This window comes from Papio anubis, chromosome 9 (genome assembly GCF_008728515.1).
Source record: "Papio anubis isolate 15944 chromosome 9, Panubis1.0, whole genome shotgun sequence".
NCBI lineage: Eukaryota > Metazoa > Chordata > Mammalia > Primates > Cercopithecidae > Papio > Papio anubis.
Window position 1 is genome coordinate 76,002,716 of NC_044984.1, and position 18,169 is coordinate 76,020,884.

At 36.4% G+C, this 18,169-nt stretch overlaps 1 protein-coding gene across 24 annotated transcripts in view; it reads right to left on the reverse strand.

Moving 5' to 3' along the window:
* The window catches only part of PPFIA2 (PTPRF interacting protein alpha 2), a 508,974-nt gene that overhangs the window by 451,724 nt on the left and 39,081 nt on the right, over positions 1 to 18,169 (reverse strand). Inside the window, exon 1 of one of the 24 annotated variants that reach the window (XM_031651109.1) lies at positions 10,883 to 10,950. The exons of the other annotated variants lie outside the window; for them this stretch is intronic. The gene's annotated coding sequence lies outside the window, so the exon portion shown is untranslated. Of the gene's footprint in view, positions 1 to 10,882; positions 10,951 to 18,169 lie in introns of those variants that run through there. 24 annotated transcript variants of the gene reach the window in all.

Genomic DNA, 18,169 nt, shown 5'->3' on the forward strand with positions numbered 1-18,169 from the left:
CTGTGATTACTATTTTTGAAATGATTTTGATGATTCCCTTTAATACTTTAGTACAAAATTATTAGAAAATATGATAAAAAAAATAACACAGCTTTTTGGGGGGCTGATTGAATGCTCAAGTTTTTTCCATTTATTTATTATTATTATACTTTAAAGTTGTAGGAGTACATGTGCATAATGTGCAGGTTTGCTACATATGTATACTTATTGCCATGTTGGTGTGCTGCACCCATCAGCTCGTCATTTACATCAGTCCTAACTCCCAGTAATCCCTCCCCCTCCATGATAGGCCCCGGTGTGATGTTCCCCTTCCTGAGTCCAAGAGTGATCTCATTGTTTCAGTTCCCACCTATGAGTGAGAACATGTAGGTGTTTAGTTTTCTGTTCCTGTGATAGTTTGCTAGAATGATGGTTTCCGGCATCCATGTCCCTACAAAGGACACAACTCATCCTTTTTGATGGCTGCATAGTATTCCATGGTGTATATGTACTTACATTTCTTAATCCAGTCTGTCTTTGGTGGACATTTGGGCTGATTCAAAGTCTTTGCTATTAATAGTGCCGCTAATGAAGCTTATCACGTGTGCATGTGTCTTTATAGCAGCATAATTTATAATCCTTTGGGTATATACCCGTATTAATGGGATGGCGGGTCATATGGGTACATCTAGTTCTAGATCCTTGAGGAATCACCAGCATGCATATTTTCCATAATGGTTGAACTGGATTTACAATCCACCAACAGTGTAAAATTGTTCCTATTTCTCCACATCCTCTCCAGCACCTGTTGTTTCCTGACTTTGAATGATCACCATTCCTAGCTGGTGTGAGATGGTATCTCATTGTGGTTTTGATTTGCATTTCTCTGATGGCCAGTGATGATGACATTTTTCATGTGTCTGTTGGCTGTATGAGATATGTATGCTTTTGAAATGTCTGTTCATATCCTTTGCCCACTTTTTGATGGGGTTGTTTGTTTTTTCTTGTAAATGTGTTTCAGTTCTTTGTAGGAGTTCTGGATATTAGCCCTTTGTCAGATGAGTAGATTACCAAAATTTTCTCCCATTCCTGTAGGTTGCCTGTTCACTCTGATGGTAGTTTCTTTTGCTGTGCAGAAGCTCTTTAGTTTAGTAGATCCCATTTGTCAATTTTGGCTTTTTGCTGCCGTTGCTTTTGGTGTTCTAGACATGAGTCTTTGCCCATGCCTATGTCCTGAATGGTACTACCTAGGTTTCCTCTAGGAGTTTTATGGTATTAGGAGTCTAACATTTAAGTCTCTAATCCATCTTGAATTAATTTTGTATAAGGAGTAAGGAAGGATCCAGTTTCAGCTTTCTACTTATGACTAGCCAATTTTCCAGCACCATTTATTAAATAGAAGTGTATCCTTTCCCCATTTCTTGTTTTTGTCAGGTTTGTCAAAGATCAGATGGCTGTAGATGTGTGGTATTATTATTTTAAGGGATCTGTTCTGTTCCATTATCTATATCTCTGTTTTGGTACCAGTACCATGCTGTTTTTGGTTACTGTAGCCTTGTAGTATGGATTTGAAGTCAGGTAGCATGATGCCTCCAGCTTTGTTCTTTGACTTAGGATTGTCTCTTGGAGATATGCGCCAGCTCTTTTGGTTCCATACTTAGACTTTAGAAGCAGTTTTTAATTCTGTAGAAGAAACTCATTGGTAGCTTGATGGGGATGGCATTCCAATCCTATAAATTACATGCAGGCAGTATGGCCATTTCCACCTGATATTGATTCTTCCTATCCATGAGCATAGTATGTTCTTCCATTTGTTGTGTCCTCTTTTTATTTCACTGAGCAGTGGTTTGTAGTTCTCCTTGAAGGGTCATTTTACATCCCTTATGGTTGGATTCCTAGGTATTTTATTCTCTTGAAGCAATTGTAGATGATTCATTTCTTGATTTGGCTCTCTGTTTGTCTGTTACTGTGAATTGTATAGAATGCTTGTGATTTTCACATTAATTTTTGTATCCTGAGACTTTGCTGAAGTTGCTTATCAGCTTAAGGAGATTTTGGGCTGAGACAATGGGGTTTTCTAAATGTACAATCATATCACCATCTGCAAAGAGGAGGACAGATTTGACTTCCTCTTTTCCTAACTGAATACCCTTCCAGTTTCTTTCTCTTGCCTAATTGCCTAGCCAGAACGCTGTATATATTTGAATAGAATTAGTGAGAGAGGGCATCCCTGTCTTAGGCCAGTTTTCCAAAGGAAATTTTCAGTTTTTGCCCATTCAGTATGATAGTGGCTGTGTGGGTTTGTCATAAATAGCTCTTATTATTTTGGGGTACGTTCCATCAATACCAAATTTATTCAATACGTTTTTAGCATGAAGGGCTGTTGAGTTTGTCAAAAGCCTTTTCTGCATCTATTGAAGGATAATCCCGTGGTTCCTTGTCTTTGTTTCTGTTTATATGCTGGATTATGTTTATTGATTTGCAGATATTGAACCAACCTTGCATCCCAGGGATGGAAGCCCACTTGATCATGGTGGATAAGCTTTTGATGATGTGTTGTTGAATCGGTTTGCCAGTATTTTATTGAGTTTTTGCATCGATGTTCATCAGGATATTCAGTCGAAAATTCTCTTTTTTCTGTTAATGTCTCTGCCAGGCTTTGGTATCAGGATGATGTTGGCCTCATAAAATGAGTTGGGAGGATTCCCTCTTTTTCTATTGATTGGAATAGTTTCAGAAGGGAATGGTACCAACTCCTCCTTGTACCTCTGGTAGAATTCCAGTAATGAATCCATCTGGTCCTGGACTTTTTGGATTTGGTAGGCTATTAATTATTGCCTCAATTTCCAGAGCCTACTATTGGTCTATTCAGAGTTCCCACTTCTTCCTGGTTTTAGTCTTGGGAGTGTAAGTGTCAGGAAATTATCCATTTCTTCTAGATTTTCCAGTTTATTTGCGTAGAGGTGTTTATAGTATTCTCTGATGGTAGTTTTGTATTTCACCAGGGGTCGTTGGTGATATCCCCTTTATCATTTTTAATTCGTCGATTTGATTCTTCTCTCTTTTCTTCTTTATTAGTCTTGCTAGTGGTCTGTCAATTTTGTTGATCTTTTTCAAAAAACCAACTCCTGGATTCATTGATTTTTGGAGGGTTTTGTGTCTCTATCTCCTTCAGTTCTGCTCTGATCTTGAATTATTTCTTGCCTTCTGCTGGCTTTCAGAATGTGTTTACTCTTGCTTCCCTAGTTCTTTAATTGTGATGTTAAATTAATCAATTTAAGATCTTTCCTGCTTTCTGTGGGCATTTAGTGCTATACATTTCCCTCTACACACTGCTTTAAATGTATCCCAGAGATTCTGGTATGTTGTATCTTTGTTCTCATTGGACCAAAGAACATCTTTATTTCTGCCTTCATTTCGTGATGTACCCAGTAGTCGATTTCAGGGCAGGTTGATTTCAGTTTCCATGTAGTTGAGCGGTTTTGATTTGAGTTTCTTAATCCTGAGTTCTAGTTTGATTGCACTGTGGTCTGAGACAGTTTGTTATAATTTCTGTTCTTGTACATTTGCTGAGGAGTGCTTTGCCCAATTATGTGGTCAATTTTGCAGTAGAGTACGATGGTGCTGGGAAGAACGTATATTCTGTTGATTTGGGGTGGAGGGGAGTTCTATAGATGTCTAGTAGGTCTGCTTGCTCTTGTAGGCTGAGTTCAGTCCTGGATATCCTTGTTAGCTTTTTCTGTCTCGTTGATCTGTCTAATGTTGACGGTGGAGTGTTGAAATTCTCCCATTATTATTGTATAGGAGTCTAAGTCCTCTTTGTAAGTCTCCTAAGGACTTGCTTTATGAATCCTGGGTGCTCCCTGTATTGGGTGCATATATATTATTTAGGAGAGTTAAGCTCTTCCCTGTTGAATTGATCCCTTTACCATTATGTAATGGCCTTCTTTGTCTCTTTTGATCTTTGATGGTTTAAAAGTCCTGTTTTATCAGAGACTAGTATTACAGCCTGCTTTTTGTTCTCCATTTTGCTTAGTAAATCTTCCTCCATCCCACTCTATTTGAGCCTATGTATGTGTCTCTGCATGAGATGGGTCTCCTAGATACAGCAGACTGATGGGTCTTGACTCTTTATCAGTTTGCCAGTCTGTGTCTTTGGTGGAGCATTTAGTGCATTTTACATTTTAAAGGTTAATATTGTTATGTGTGAACTTGATCCCTGCCATTATGATATTAACTGGTTATTTTGCTCGTTAGTTGATGCAGTTTCTTCCTAGCCCCTCCCGATGGTCTTTACATTTTGGCATGTTTTTTCAATGGCTGGTTCCGGTTGTTCCTTTCCATGTTGAGTGCTTCCTTCAGGGTCTCTTGTGCAAGGCAGTCCTAGTGGTGACAAAATCTCTAAGCATTTGTTGTTTATCATGTAAAGGATTTTATTTCTCCTTCACTTACTTGAAACTTAGTTTGGCTGGATATGGGAATTCACCAGGTTTAAAATTCTTTTCTTTAAGAATGTTGAATATTGGCCCCCCACTCTCTTCTGGCTTGGAGGTTTCTGCTGAGAGATCTGCTACATTAGTCTGATGGGAAGGCTTCCCTTTGTGGGTAACCCAGAGCCTTTCTCTCTGGCTGCCCTTAAGATTTTTCCTTCATTTCAACTTTGGTGAATCTGGCAATTATGTGTCTTGGAGTTGCTCTTCTCGAGGAGTATCTTTATCAGCGTTCTGTGTATTTCCTGGATTTGAATGTGGCCTGCCTACTAGGTGGGAAATTCTCCTGGGTGATATCACAGAGTGTTTTTCCAACTTGGTTCATTCCCCCCTCACTTTCCAGGCACCCCAATCAGACCGTAAGATTTGGTCTTTTTACATAATCCCATACTTCTTGCAGGCTTTATTCATTTCTTTTTCTTCTTTTTCTTTTTGGTTCCTCTTCTGCGCTTCATTTCATTCATTTGATCCTCAATGCTGATACTCTTTCTTCCAGTTGGTCGAGTCGGTTACTGAAGCTTGTGCATTTTATCACGTATTTCTCGTGTCATGGTTTCATCTCTTTCATTTCATTACCCAGACCTTCTCTGCATTAGTACTCTAGCCATCAATTCTTCCACTTTTTTCCAAGTTGCTAGTTTTCTTTCGCTAGATGCGTAATTCCTCCTTTAGCTCTGAAATTTGATGGACTGAAGCCTTCTTCTCTCATCGTCAAAGTCATTCTCTGTCAGCTTTGATCCGTTGCTGGCCGATGAGCTGCGCTCCTTTGCTGGGGAGATGTGCTCTTATTTTTTGAATTTCCAGCTTTTCGCCTGCTTTTTCCCCATCTTTGTGGTTTTATCTGCCTCTGGTCTTTGATGATGGTGACCTGATTAGGTTTTGGTGTGATGTCCTTCCTGTTTCATAGTTTTCCTTCTAACAGTCAGGACCCTCAGCTGTAGAGTCTGTGGAGATTGTAGGTCCATTCCAGACCCTGTTTGCCTGGAGTATCAGCAGCAGAGGCTGCAGAAGATAGAATATTGTGCTGAATAGGAGTGTACCTGTATCTGATTCTTGCTTTGGAAGCTTCCTCTCAGGGGTGTACTCCACCCTGTGAGGTGTGGGGTGTCAGACTGCCTAGTGGAGTGTCTCCCAGTTAGGCTACCTCAGAGGGTAGGGACCCTTGAGGCAGAGCAGTGTCCCTTCTCCAGATCTCAGCCTCCGTGTTGGGAGATCCACTGCTCTCTTCAAGAAGCTGTCAGACAGGAATCGTTTGTGTCTGCCAGGAGTTTTCTGCTGCTTTGTTGTTGTTGTTGTTGTTGTTGTGTAGCTGTGCCCTGTCCCCAGAGGTGGAGTCTACAGAGACAGGCAGGTTTTCCTTGAGCTGCTGTAGGCTCCCGCAGTTGGAGCTACTCAGCCTTTGTTCACCAAGCCTCAGCAATGGCTGAGGGCCCCCTCCCCAGCCCTGCAGCTGCCTGCCTGGCCCTTCTAAGATCACGGGTGCTGTGCTAGCAATGAGGGAGGCTCCGTTGGCGTGGGGCCTCCGGCCAGGTGTGGGATGCGCGTCTCCCCTGTAGGTGTGCCTGTTTGCTTAAAGCGCGTGGTGGGAGTTGCAATTTTCCAGGTGTTGTGTCTCAATTCCCCTGGCTAGGAAAGTTCCCTTCCCCTTGCACTTCCCAGGTGGGGAGTACCTGGCCCACTGCTGGCTCTGGCTGGGAGTGAGGGCTGCAGCAGCTGACAGCTACGGATGCATTCCGGCGCTCCCCAGTGAGATGAACCAGGCCTCAGTTGGTGCAGAGTGCAGTCTTCACAACAGCTGGGAGTTGGAGAATAAGACTGCCCTGTTCAGCCATCTTGCTCCACCCCTAGGGTATAGGGTTTTAAGTGCATGAAACTGAGTAAGCTTCAAGGCAAACTTATGAGGCTATTTTTGTTGTATTGTTCCCTCTTTGTATATGAGAAAAGTCGAACCACTTACTTAAGGCCACTTTAGCTAAAAGAGTAATAAAGTTGGGACTCAAAGCTAGGAAGACTGCTTCTACTATATACTCTGGAAGAGTATGATCTCTAATTTAGATACAGAGTGTAGCAGAACTCTATTGATAGGTGAAAGACTTTACAAATAATGTTGTTTCTGTATATGAAAAAAAATGCTTTACTATCTTTAACTATTACTCTTCTACAACTTTTGTAGTCTGCAAATATGGCAGGGTCATAATGAAAATAAAAGAGACACCATTTCCTTTACCCAGCAATGCCAGTTTCTACAGTTATACAGCAATCCCAATTCAATCACTCCTAGTTCTGGAAGTCCAAATGTGCTAGTGGTATCTCATAGGTTTGCTAATGTAGTTAGACTATAGCATATTGTTCAGGTCACTGCCATGAAGTTTCTTGCTGTCTACTTTTACTCTTGGGTTAACCTGGTTCATTTACTCATCAAAAAAAAAAAAAAATTGATTGTGTCTGTAACTATTCCCATCACTGAGAAAATAGCAGAGAACAAAACTAAATCCTTGTTCTCATAAAGCTTACATCTAGAGAAATGTGAAGAGTGACAATTTGTCTGTTAATAATAAATGCCATTGATGAAAAAGCCGAAGATAGAGGATTTCATTTTATGTAGAATGGTAGGGGTAGGCCTCAATAGTAAGATGACATTTGGAACAAAGACCTTAATGAAATGAAAGAACGATCTGTGAAGATCGCTGGAAGAAGACTATTTTAGGAAGAGTTCTGAAGACCATCCAGGGAACCAGTGTAATTGGAGAAAAGAAAACAAAGAGGTGAGTAGTATGTGGTCAGAGAGAGAGATGTGGTCAGAGCAAATGATAAATATGTATAGATGCATAAATATGTCCTTATATATATATAATAAGTATATACATTCATACACACTCTCATGCATTCAATTCTATGTATTGAAAGTAAAGCAAAGATGATTAAGTGCTGGCTGATATATTTTGGGGGAGAAAGAAAATTAAATCTAGGATGACTTTGAACTTTTGACCTGAGCAACTGAAAGAACGGGGTCTATTACAAAGGTATGAAAGGCAGCTGAGTGAGCAATTTCTTACAAGGTGAATGAGAATTAAGTATTCAAGTTATAAATATTTTATGCTTGATATTCCTATTTAATGTCAAAGGAACATATTAAACAACCAGTTGCTGATGTGAGTCTTCCTTGAGGAAGCATAAATCATCTGGAGTTGCCACATTGTGAATTATATTGAATGCCCTGGATGGATAAGCATACCCTCACAGTGGTTATAGAATGAAAAGGCAGAAGATCAGCCTTGGTTATGTCAATATTTTAAAGCTGGGAAGATATCAAAGTGGTTATTTTGTTAGACTCTGAAGAAATAGAGCGTCTGAGTATCCTTCAGACAATATCCTATAATATGTTTTGCAAAAACAGTTTTCATAAAACATATGTGGTTGATTTCATGGAGATATTGTATTTAATTACAACTGTGGTAAGACCCTTTGACTTTAGCAATGAACCAAAATGAACATAAGGGGTATTCTTTTATGCAAATAAAAGCTCTATGTATGAGGACATATATGTTAATGCTTGATATGGAATTGCACTAGCAGCACATGTCAGCACTTAACATTTTGAGGAAGCAGTGGTAGAGGATTTGATATATAATTATCTGTAAATAGTCAATGGATGTTAATGAAGTGGAAAGTTTGTTCCAAACTCCCTCAGTCATTCTTCTTCATATTAAACTGGAAGACAAGAGGAGGTCAAATTGTTAAAGAAATAGATGTACTCCTTGGTCCTAATTTTACAAGATGGCACAAGAACCCTGGAACATATATTGAAATTTCTCAATATACAGAGCACAAAATAGAAATGACACAATTTGTACATAGGATTCTAGTCCTAGGAATACTCTTTGTACATTTGGTAAGACTGTGAACTGTTTATCTTCATTCACTTCTTTTCCCATTTATTAATCTCAAGAGAATTTAATTGTATCAATAGCTGAATCTACTACATGTTAATACTTATGTATTAATAGCTAAATCAGTATGTGTTCTTAAATTTGTGCATGTGCTCTATGGTTTGTATACAGAATACTTTATTTATTTTTTAAGTAGGAGATTACAAATAAAATTACATTTTCTCAGATGATATCAGGTTAAGCCTCAGGTGAAGAAAAGCTATTGGATATGGGCAGGTTAGGATATGGTAAGCTTTATGTGCTTTTTCTCAGCTTTTTCCCCCCAATAAGATTAAGGTGAGGTCCATAACAATGGTTAGAGAAATACATTTGCTCTCAGTTTCCATGAATATAAACTTTAATGCTTGGGTGAATGAGAAATATATTTGTAATTTTAGAATGTTTTGCAAGCTGCATGTATAAAATTTAGTCAAGGAAATCTGTATCACATAAAACATTATACAATTACTGATAAAAGCATATTCCCATAAAATTTAGAAAAGTTAATGGCATATGCTCCCTTGATTTCATATTATCTTGTCTTTTTTACTATTAAAAATTAAATACTTAAAATCAAATTTAGACTATTATTGCCAACACAATTACAGTTTCTTACAAATGACTGACCTTAATATATAAACAACTTTTTAAAATTTTAACTCACAGTTCAATTAAAAACTTTAGTGAGAATTGGAATAAATTTTTGTATTTTCTTTAACAAATATTTAATATATTTATCGAGTAAATAAAGTAATAACATGTAATAGTGACATAGTTTCAGAAATACTTTGTTTTAATATTAATAGGTAAGGTCATAGCTAGTAATAATGGCTAATTATTCATTTATTACCACTAAGTTTATATTTATCTAAATATAATATAGAGTAACAATTTTTATAAATATTGAATTATAATCTAAATACATAAAATAAAGTTTGTTCTAGAATGTGAACCAAAGCTACAAAATTAATTTTACTGATTTTATCTACTGTATTGCCTTGTTTTCTATGTGAATAAAGAGCTGGATCAGCAAAACATTTGGATGAATTGTAGTTTATGTTGCCAAAGAAGAGCATAGAGCTAATTAGCCTATATAGGAAATAAGCTCATGCTTTTCTACTCATTAGAACTATAGTCTAAATACTAACTGAGATAGTAAAACTGCAAAACAGTGCATAAAATTTTCATGACATTTATTTAAAATATCAAGTATAATCTTGAGATTCTATTTCTCACCTAAAAGTTCTTCAACAAGATAGTAAAATACTTGGAAAGTACCAACACACACACATACACACACACACACACACACACACACATATCAGCACACACATAGGGCATTCTCTTCTCTTCATACTGTCGGTGGAAAACATGAAAGCAAAAATAAATGCCTAAAAATCCATGTTAGAAGTGATGCTTTAAAAGTAGTTTTGTTACTGGACTTACAACTGTGAAGTCAGAAAGACTTCTGCGAGGCTTTTGTTACATTTTCATGTATTTCACTTTTTAGAATTATTATTTCTTTAGCAGATTTGTGCTAAATATGTCTTCCTAGGTAAGATAGAAAATGTGCTCAGAAAGAGGTGTGAATGCTTTGGATAAATAAATGTTACCAGCTAGACAAGCGGCAGCTGGTAACCAGAAAAAAGAAGGAAGCTCCCACCAGGAAAGAAAAAAGATTTTTCTGAATGGAATAAGTCAGAAAAAAAAAAAAAATGACAAGGTATGGCACCATAGGCCTTGTTGCACTAAAGACATTTCATGATCTGAAGTGATGTGATTGTACGAATCTGAGAGATGGTGGGAAAACATGGGAGTTTAATCTGGGGTCAGCAAACTTTTTCTGTCGTGGGCCAGATGGCAAATATTTTAGTCTATGTAGGCTACACAGTCTCTGTTGCAACTATTCAAATTCGCTTTTGTACCAAGAAAGCAATCATACACATTATATAAACGAATGATTATGGCTGAGTTCCAATACAACTTTATGGATGCTAAAATTTGCATTTCATATAATTTTTATGTGACATGAAACAGTATTCTTCTTTTGTTCTTTTCAACCCTTTAAAAATGTAACAAGTGTTCTTATCTTGTGGGTGATTTGGCCCATATATCATAGTTTGCTAACTTCAGACCTAAATCATCATTAGAACTGCAGGAAATCTAACACTGGATAATAACAGTACATTTATATTAATGAGCCTCTTTTTAATTGAATTGTAAGACGCTTGCAAGTGAAGAGGGTAAAGCTGCTGGATGTACTTATTTTCCTTTGTTATTTGTTTATATGACTATCTTCACCCAGATGCACAATGAGAGTTCAAATAAACCAGTGTGCTGCTCTTCCTAAAATAGTTAGGGCCTTCAAAACTAATACAGCCATTCAAAATTACTTAATTGAGCACCAATATACGCCAGGCACTGTCCTGGATGCTAGGAAGATAGTACTGAATGAAAGAGACAAATTTACCTCAGGAAGCTTACCTTTCAGGATTGTGTCTTAGTACAATTTCCATGTAAGGAGAATCTGAGATGTGGATTCTTGTATACGTGATTCAATGGCAAAGTGCTCTCAGGAGGAGAGGAAGGGGGAAGCAGGACAAGGCAGAAGAGAAAAAAAAAAAAAAAACTAAGCAAGAATATGGACTTAGCTTCAGACTATTGTCAAATTGATCCCATGGAGAAAATCTGAAGCAGAAACTGTACCACAGTTAGCTGTACTTTGAGGCAAGGGGGCTGGACTTTTGTACTCCTGTCCCTTGCTGGGGAGGCACCTCCTATTTGGCCTGAGGGTAATTCTCCCAAGACAGGGAGACAGGAACATTCCTGAGTGGTCATTAGAGAGATTTGGGCATAAAACTAACATCATCCACTACAGAAGGGTGACAAATAACAAATATAGATATTAAACATTTTTAATATGTCAGGTAGTGACATGGCTGTGTGGCTAGAGGAAGATAGAGAAAGATATAGGTAGAGGGATTGATTACTCTTTTACATCAAGTGATCAAGGAAGTCCTCTGTGATAATGGGAAATTTCAGAAGATGCCTGAGGAAACTGAGTACCAGTCATTCAGTTATCTGAGGGAAAAGTAGCTTTAAATCAAGAGAGAACTAGCCTTAGAATGTTCTAGAATGTGTGAGAAGTGGGATGTGGCTGAAGTGTTAAAGATGAGAGGTAGAAACTGAAGCTGGATGAAAGTGGTCATGACAGATTATATAGGGCCTTGAAGAGCATTGTAATGTGTTCAGCTCTTACCTTAAGAAACAAAAGCACCAAGTGCTACAAGTATGTGCATTATACTTGTAGAACCCAGACGGGCTCTCAAAAACCATCTGGTCTAACTTCTCAATTTTAGAGATTTGTAGAGTGGAAAATCTCTTTGAAGATAAAAGACAAGGATAGAGTTCCAAAATGTATGGAAAGTGACTTCCCATTTAATACATTTGAAGAAAATGCTGCTATAAATATTTGAACAGTTTCTACATATTATGTTCATTTGTTTAAATCCTGAATCTTAATGTCATCCCATCAATGGCAAAACTGTGAGAGGATGAGAGACAGCTGGCTGATGCACAGAGGATGCATGCTCACTATCTGACGTTGGCTTGGCATTTATTCTAGCTGTAACTTCAGCACGCTGGGAAACGGAAATAGTGATAATAATTTCAAGCAAGTGAGCCATATTTTCTTTAAATGCAGTGGTCAGCTACTGCCAAGATGACTATAGCTCCATAAATTGTTATTCCCACCAAATCAAAGCAAAATATTTTATGTTTAAATTGACAAATAAAGAACAAAAGACTATTCTTGGCAGATAATCATTAAGTAGTTATAAAGCAATTTAAAAATAACATTGCACATGAATTCTCATTAACAGTATTGGTATCTTGTGACTTCTATTAGTTTGAAAGAAATATTCCACTTCATGTTAGTACTGGACTTCATAGAAATATTTATTTGTGGGTTCAGCCCTCTGTTGTTGGTGTTGTTGAATGTATAGTAGCTATACCCAATGTTGCTAATAATTCAAAAATATTTTTATGCTCCAATGCAAAGCCATATCTTGTTTTCTTGAAAGAGAATTTCTTACATTTCCAGCTCTACCTTAAATGGTCCATATCTTAGCTCTGTTGTCAATTCTCCTATATGTAAGTTCTGATTTTAATTCTGCTTCCTGATTCTTTGCTATTAAAAAGTTCTCATTGTGATGATTACCCCTGACTGAGGGGATGTCCTTGAAACGGAAGCCTAATTTTCATCTCCTGTATCATACTTCTTATTCTTCCTCTTTTTAAATATGTTGAGCTACCAATGACATCAAAAAGAAATTTAAGCCAAAGTGAAGCATTTGGAGGAATTAAAAAGTTTTAACTGAACATCTTTATATATCTTAGTTTAATTAAATCTATAATTAAAACAGCATTGAAGCATACATCTTAAAAAGATCACAGATGAAAAATTCAGTTCTTTCCTGAAATTTCAATAATATATACATATTCTAATATCTAGGTGAAACAAAGGCATTTCAAAATGTGTTGTTTAAGTTCACTGACCTTAAATAAAGTAACATACTGCTGATAAATAACATCATGACATACTTAGCTTAATTGACAAAAATATGTTTTTAAAAACATATAGAATATTTCAGTGTAAAAGAACATTTATTCCATTTGCTTACAGTTAAAGGGTTATATTTGTCTTATTAGTAAATTATATCCATTCTATCTGTATTTAGAGGTAGTAAATTTAAAAATACATATAATTTAAACATAGTCTGGCAGTCCCTAACTTAAGAGGTCAAGTGTGATTCTTGTGAAATACCCTGTAAAATTGTATCCATTCTATCTGTGTTTAGAGTTAGTAAATTAAATTTTAAAAAATGTAATTTAAACATAGTCTGGCATTCCCTACCTTAAGAGGTCAAGTGTAATTCTTGTGAAATAACCTGTAATATAATTGGTGAGGAAGCATGGCCTACATCTGCCCAGGTTTTAGATTTCAAATAGAATCAACTCCCTAATTGTTACTCTCTTCTGTGCAGAAACACTTGCTCTCAACAGGATTCTTTAATTAGGAAAAGAAATGTTTCTGTAAAAGGCTCTTACTGATTATACAGTAAAATGCTTTGGAGGAAAAATTGCTTTAAATTACTGGCACTAAATACATTTGGATCTGCATGTCAAATGCACATACTAACTTCATTCTTGCATAGCCAAGAGCTACACACATAAGTGGACCTAAAATGGATAGAATGCAAACCTTCAGTCAGAATGTCATCTGTCACTTTCCCTGGTTTCCCTGAACAGCACTTATTTGCCCCTTTTGGTAAAAAGACCTCAACTTCTTTGGGATGCTACCTGTCTTCATCATACACAATAGGACCACCAATTAAAGAACTGCACCCTTCTAGTCAATGTGTGACCCTGTGACTCAAATTAGGCTGCCTCAATTCTCTGACCTGCGAGTAAATTTTGAACAGAGTTCCATGAAGGTGGAAAACAATTAGAGGTAATTTAACTTATGTACAAACACCTCATCAATTGTCCCTTAGTTCCTGCTCAATCCTTGATACCCATTTTTTTTCTGGAATATAACTATTGGGTTTCCTTTTTGTAACTGAGCTGACTTTATACACTTAATAAATTCTTCTTCTTTTTTTTTTTTTTTGGCTTTAGTTAGCCAGAATCAACTTTTGTTACTTACAACCAAAGATCCCTAACTAATGAAAGCTCACAAAAATCACAAAAATGATTAAATATTCCATGTTCAGAAGCATGTAAATTGAAATGTTTGAAATGTTTCTAATACCAAATAAATTAAAATTGGCACATAAGATGAACCGTAAGTCTTAAGTTGGGAAGCACAGCAACAGACAGGCAGGTTATTATGAATGGATCAATGATAACATCCTAGAAAAAAAAAAGGTGGCAGTTTTTATTGTCTAGCTGCAGCTATCAGAAATTACATTAATATTACAAAAAAAGGAGAAGTGTAAGGCCTCTAGTGAAATGAAGAAAGGGGTGTAGAAAGGACCAAGTTTGGAGAATCTTTCATGTTGATCCCAGAGGTTTTCCTAGAAAAACTTCCCTGATCAATTTTCTTTAATGATGGTTCCACTCCCTAGGACTATATATTTTGCTATGCATGTGTTCTAAGCTTATTGCAATCCTCAATGCATTTATAAACTCCGAATGGGAAGGGATTATGGTTACTATGTTTTCTATATCTGGTAGTGTGATTGTTCAGAAATTGTATTCCATTAACACCGAATACACACACACACAAACACCCACACGCACACATATGCACACATCTACTGGCAATTTTATCTCTACAACTTCCCTCAGTGATTAGCTATCTGCTATTAAAACATGATTTCAAAAGAATTGGGGGGTCTCAAAGCATAAAGCATATCCCCCCTCATCCCTGTTCTACCACGTAGACATACTAATCCAACCTGAGAGTGACTAAAAGTTTATGATGATAAAAATATTAGTTTTACTGCAAGCCTTTTATAAAAGCAACTCAACCTTTTTTTTGGTCATAATTTCATGACAGAGCACTGATACCATAGCATCCACACATTTTTTAGTCACATAAAATTGGCTTAATCTTTAACTGTTTGTTTGATCTGGGATATAACAAGCATTCTCTCTAAACTTCATCTAGAAAAAACAAGGTAATAACAACATCAGCCTCGTAAGGGTTTAGCAAGGATTTCAGTGAGATATAACAGTGTCTGATATAGTATAAGCACATAATAGATATTATTATTATTTAAAACAATGTGCTGTAAAATCATAATATATCTGCAGTGGAAATGTAGGACGTTAGTTTAAATATCTGATTTCTAATTGTTATTAGTGTCCAAGAAAAAAAAAATCAGTGTTTCATAGGACACTTTCTTCAGGGCATTTAGATCTAAAATAATATTTTATTTTTTATTGTACAATTTTATACAGATGATGCAATATACAAAGTAGATATAACCTAGAAGTATTCAATGTGACTCATTCCTCACTCTCTTCCCCAAGCCCCACATTTCTCCCAGCCAAGATTAATCTTAACCAAAAAATCAAGTAGTCATGTACCTTGCCATAATATTAGAAGATAGTGTATGACAATCATCATTAAGAACTTGATGTCAAATATATCAACTTGTCTCTGACACAAATTTTTCTCTAAATAAGATTTACTGTCCATCAAGTCATATATTTATGAGTTTAAATGTATTTATTACTAGTGTCTTATCCCCAAATCTAAATAGGCCAGATCTGACATTGACCTTTCTATTATTAAAATTACAGGTAGTTATGCTTTTGTAGTTTCTTCCTAAAATTTAAAGAGTAATTTCTCCCTAATCAACAAAGGTTTGTCTGACATCTTAGAACCCCAGGAGAGATAGGAGATAGGAAACCTATCTCAATTCCACATTAAGCTTCAGTTTCCCACAGCAAAATCCCTTGAGGAATACTTCTTGTATTTTCCTCCCTTTGCCTTCTGGAATGCAAATCAGGATGCTACCTCAGGCAGGTTCCAGTTGCTACAAAGGAAGCTTTATATTATCAAAATATTAAATTTATGTTCCAAATCACCTCATTTCAACCCTCCTAAGGACAACTCCTCTTCTGAAAAGAAAAAAAAAAGTTCAAGGGATGTTTATCTAAGCAGGTTGTGCTGCCTTCATACAATATGATTTTTATTCAAAATTTCTCTTCTAAAGTTTCATGAGGATGCATTTTGCAAAGTATAAAAGATATTAACTACCTCTTCAACTTCTCAGGTTCAGAAAACACATGAATAACACGTCGATTAGTAATATATAACACAAAAGAACAGGACATAGCCAAACAATTTAACCTCCTATGATCTGCCTACCTTCAATTTAAAGTCTAAAGGCACAAGTGCACATATTAAAGTGTATAAGCAAATATATTCAGAAACCTAGCGTTAAGAATAGTCTGTGTTTTTACCTTGGTGCTTCATACTTCCCTGCTCTATTAACTGCATGCAAAACCTTTAAAACCTATAATTAACATCTCCAAATGCTAACTAGTTCACTGCACTCTTCCTGCCTGTATTTAAATATAAAAGATAAAGGGGACACGGTTTACCAGTCTACAGAAAATGCACAGTCAACCTGCACAAGCTGCCACATAATTTATGGTGAGGATTAAATGAAATGGTATATGACACATATACAATTAATTCAGACACAGACAGCTGAAAGAATGTTAATAAATCGAAAGTCAATGAACTTTCTTAAGATTCATGAAAACAATGACCAAATATATCACTCCGTAAAAACTGTTCATACTGTGGTTTTGGGGGAAATAAATGAAATACATTCTTAGCTGTCATTACAGTCACCTATTCTGTCATTGGTATTTTCATTCTAACACACGTCCCAGGTGACCATGAAAAGAATTACACTTCTTTCATAAAAAACGATGTCATCACATTATAGAACACAATTATCTATACGCGTTGAAAAGCTTCCAGATGAGTTCATTAAATTCTTGCAAACACATCTATTGTAATGCAAATTATAGAATATAAAGATACTCTAGAATTTCTGTCTACAAAGCAAGTTCACTGAGAAACTCTGCATATTATAATGGGATAATTCCCCTTTAAGGTGCTTTATATCTGAAAGCATAAATTAGAGGGTAAAATTAAGAGACATCTCTCCTTCATGATTGTAAATAAAATAAATTGTAAATGATATCATCTTTTAATTTTTTCTAAATTATCAACTAAAATGTTTAAGATTGAAGTACACTTTGGGATATTTCAAAATATTATTACGTCACTCATTTCAAATAATTGAGCTATCTACAAATATAAGAAAAGTAAAACAGGGAAAGAAAACTGTTTCGGCCGGGCACGGTGGCTCAAGCCTGTAATTCCAGCACTTTGGGAGGCCGAGATGGGTGGATCACGAGGTCAGGAGATCGAGACCATCCTGGCTAACACGGTGAAACCCCGTCTCTACTAAAAAATACAAAAAATTAGCCGGGCGAGGTGGCGGGCGCTTGTAGTCCCAGCTACTCGGGAGGCTGAGGCAGGAGAATGGCGTGAACCCGGGAGGCGGAGCTTGCAGTGAGCTGAGATCCGGCCACTGCACTCCAGCCTGGGCGACAGAGCAAGACTCCGTCTCAAAAAAAAAAAAAACAAAAACAAAAACGAAACTGTTTCAAAAGAGAATATTCCCAATCATCTTTTGGCTTGGTTACAATTCTCCATCTCTAAATTTGAATAATCTTAAAAAACAATATTAAAAGATTTATAGGATATCTTCTTTTAAAAGGTTGTATTTGACATTGTTAATAGTGATTGTTAATCGTTCTACATAAAGTTTCCAAATAACATTTGGTTATGCCTGACTGATAACATAAAAGCTCCATAATTATAAGCAATGACGAGATGTTATTAAATTGCTTATGTAATTTTGAGCCTTTTATTTATTTATTTATCATTTTTATAAATTTAGGGGGTACAAATGCAGTTTTGTTACATGAATATATTATTTCGTGGTGAAGTCTGGGCTTTTAGTGTAACCACAACCCAAATAATGCACATTGAACACATTAGGTAACTTTTCATCCCTCAACCCCCTCCCACTCTCTCACCTTTCTGAGTCTCCAGTGTCTATTATTTCATTCTCTTATGTTCACATGTATGCATTACTTAGGTCCCAATTATAATTAAGAACATCTGACTTTCCTTTTTTTGAGTCATTTCACCTAATTTAAGATAATGGCCTC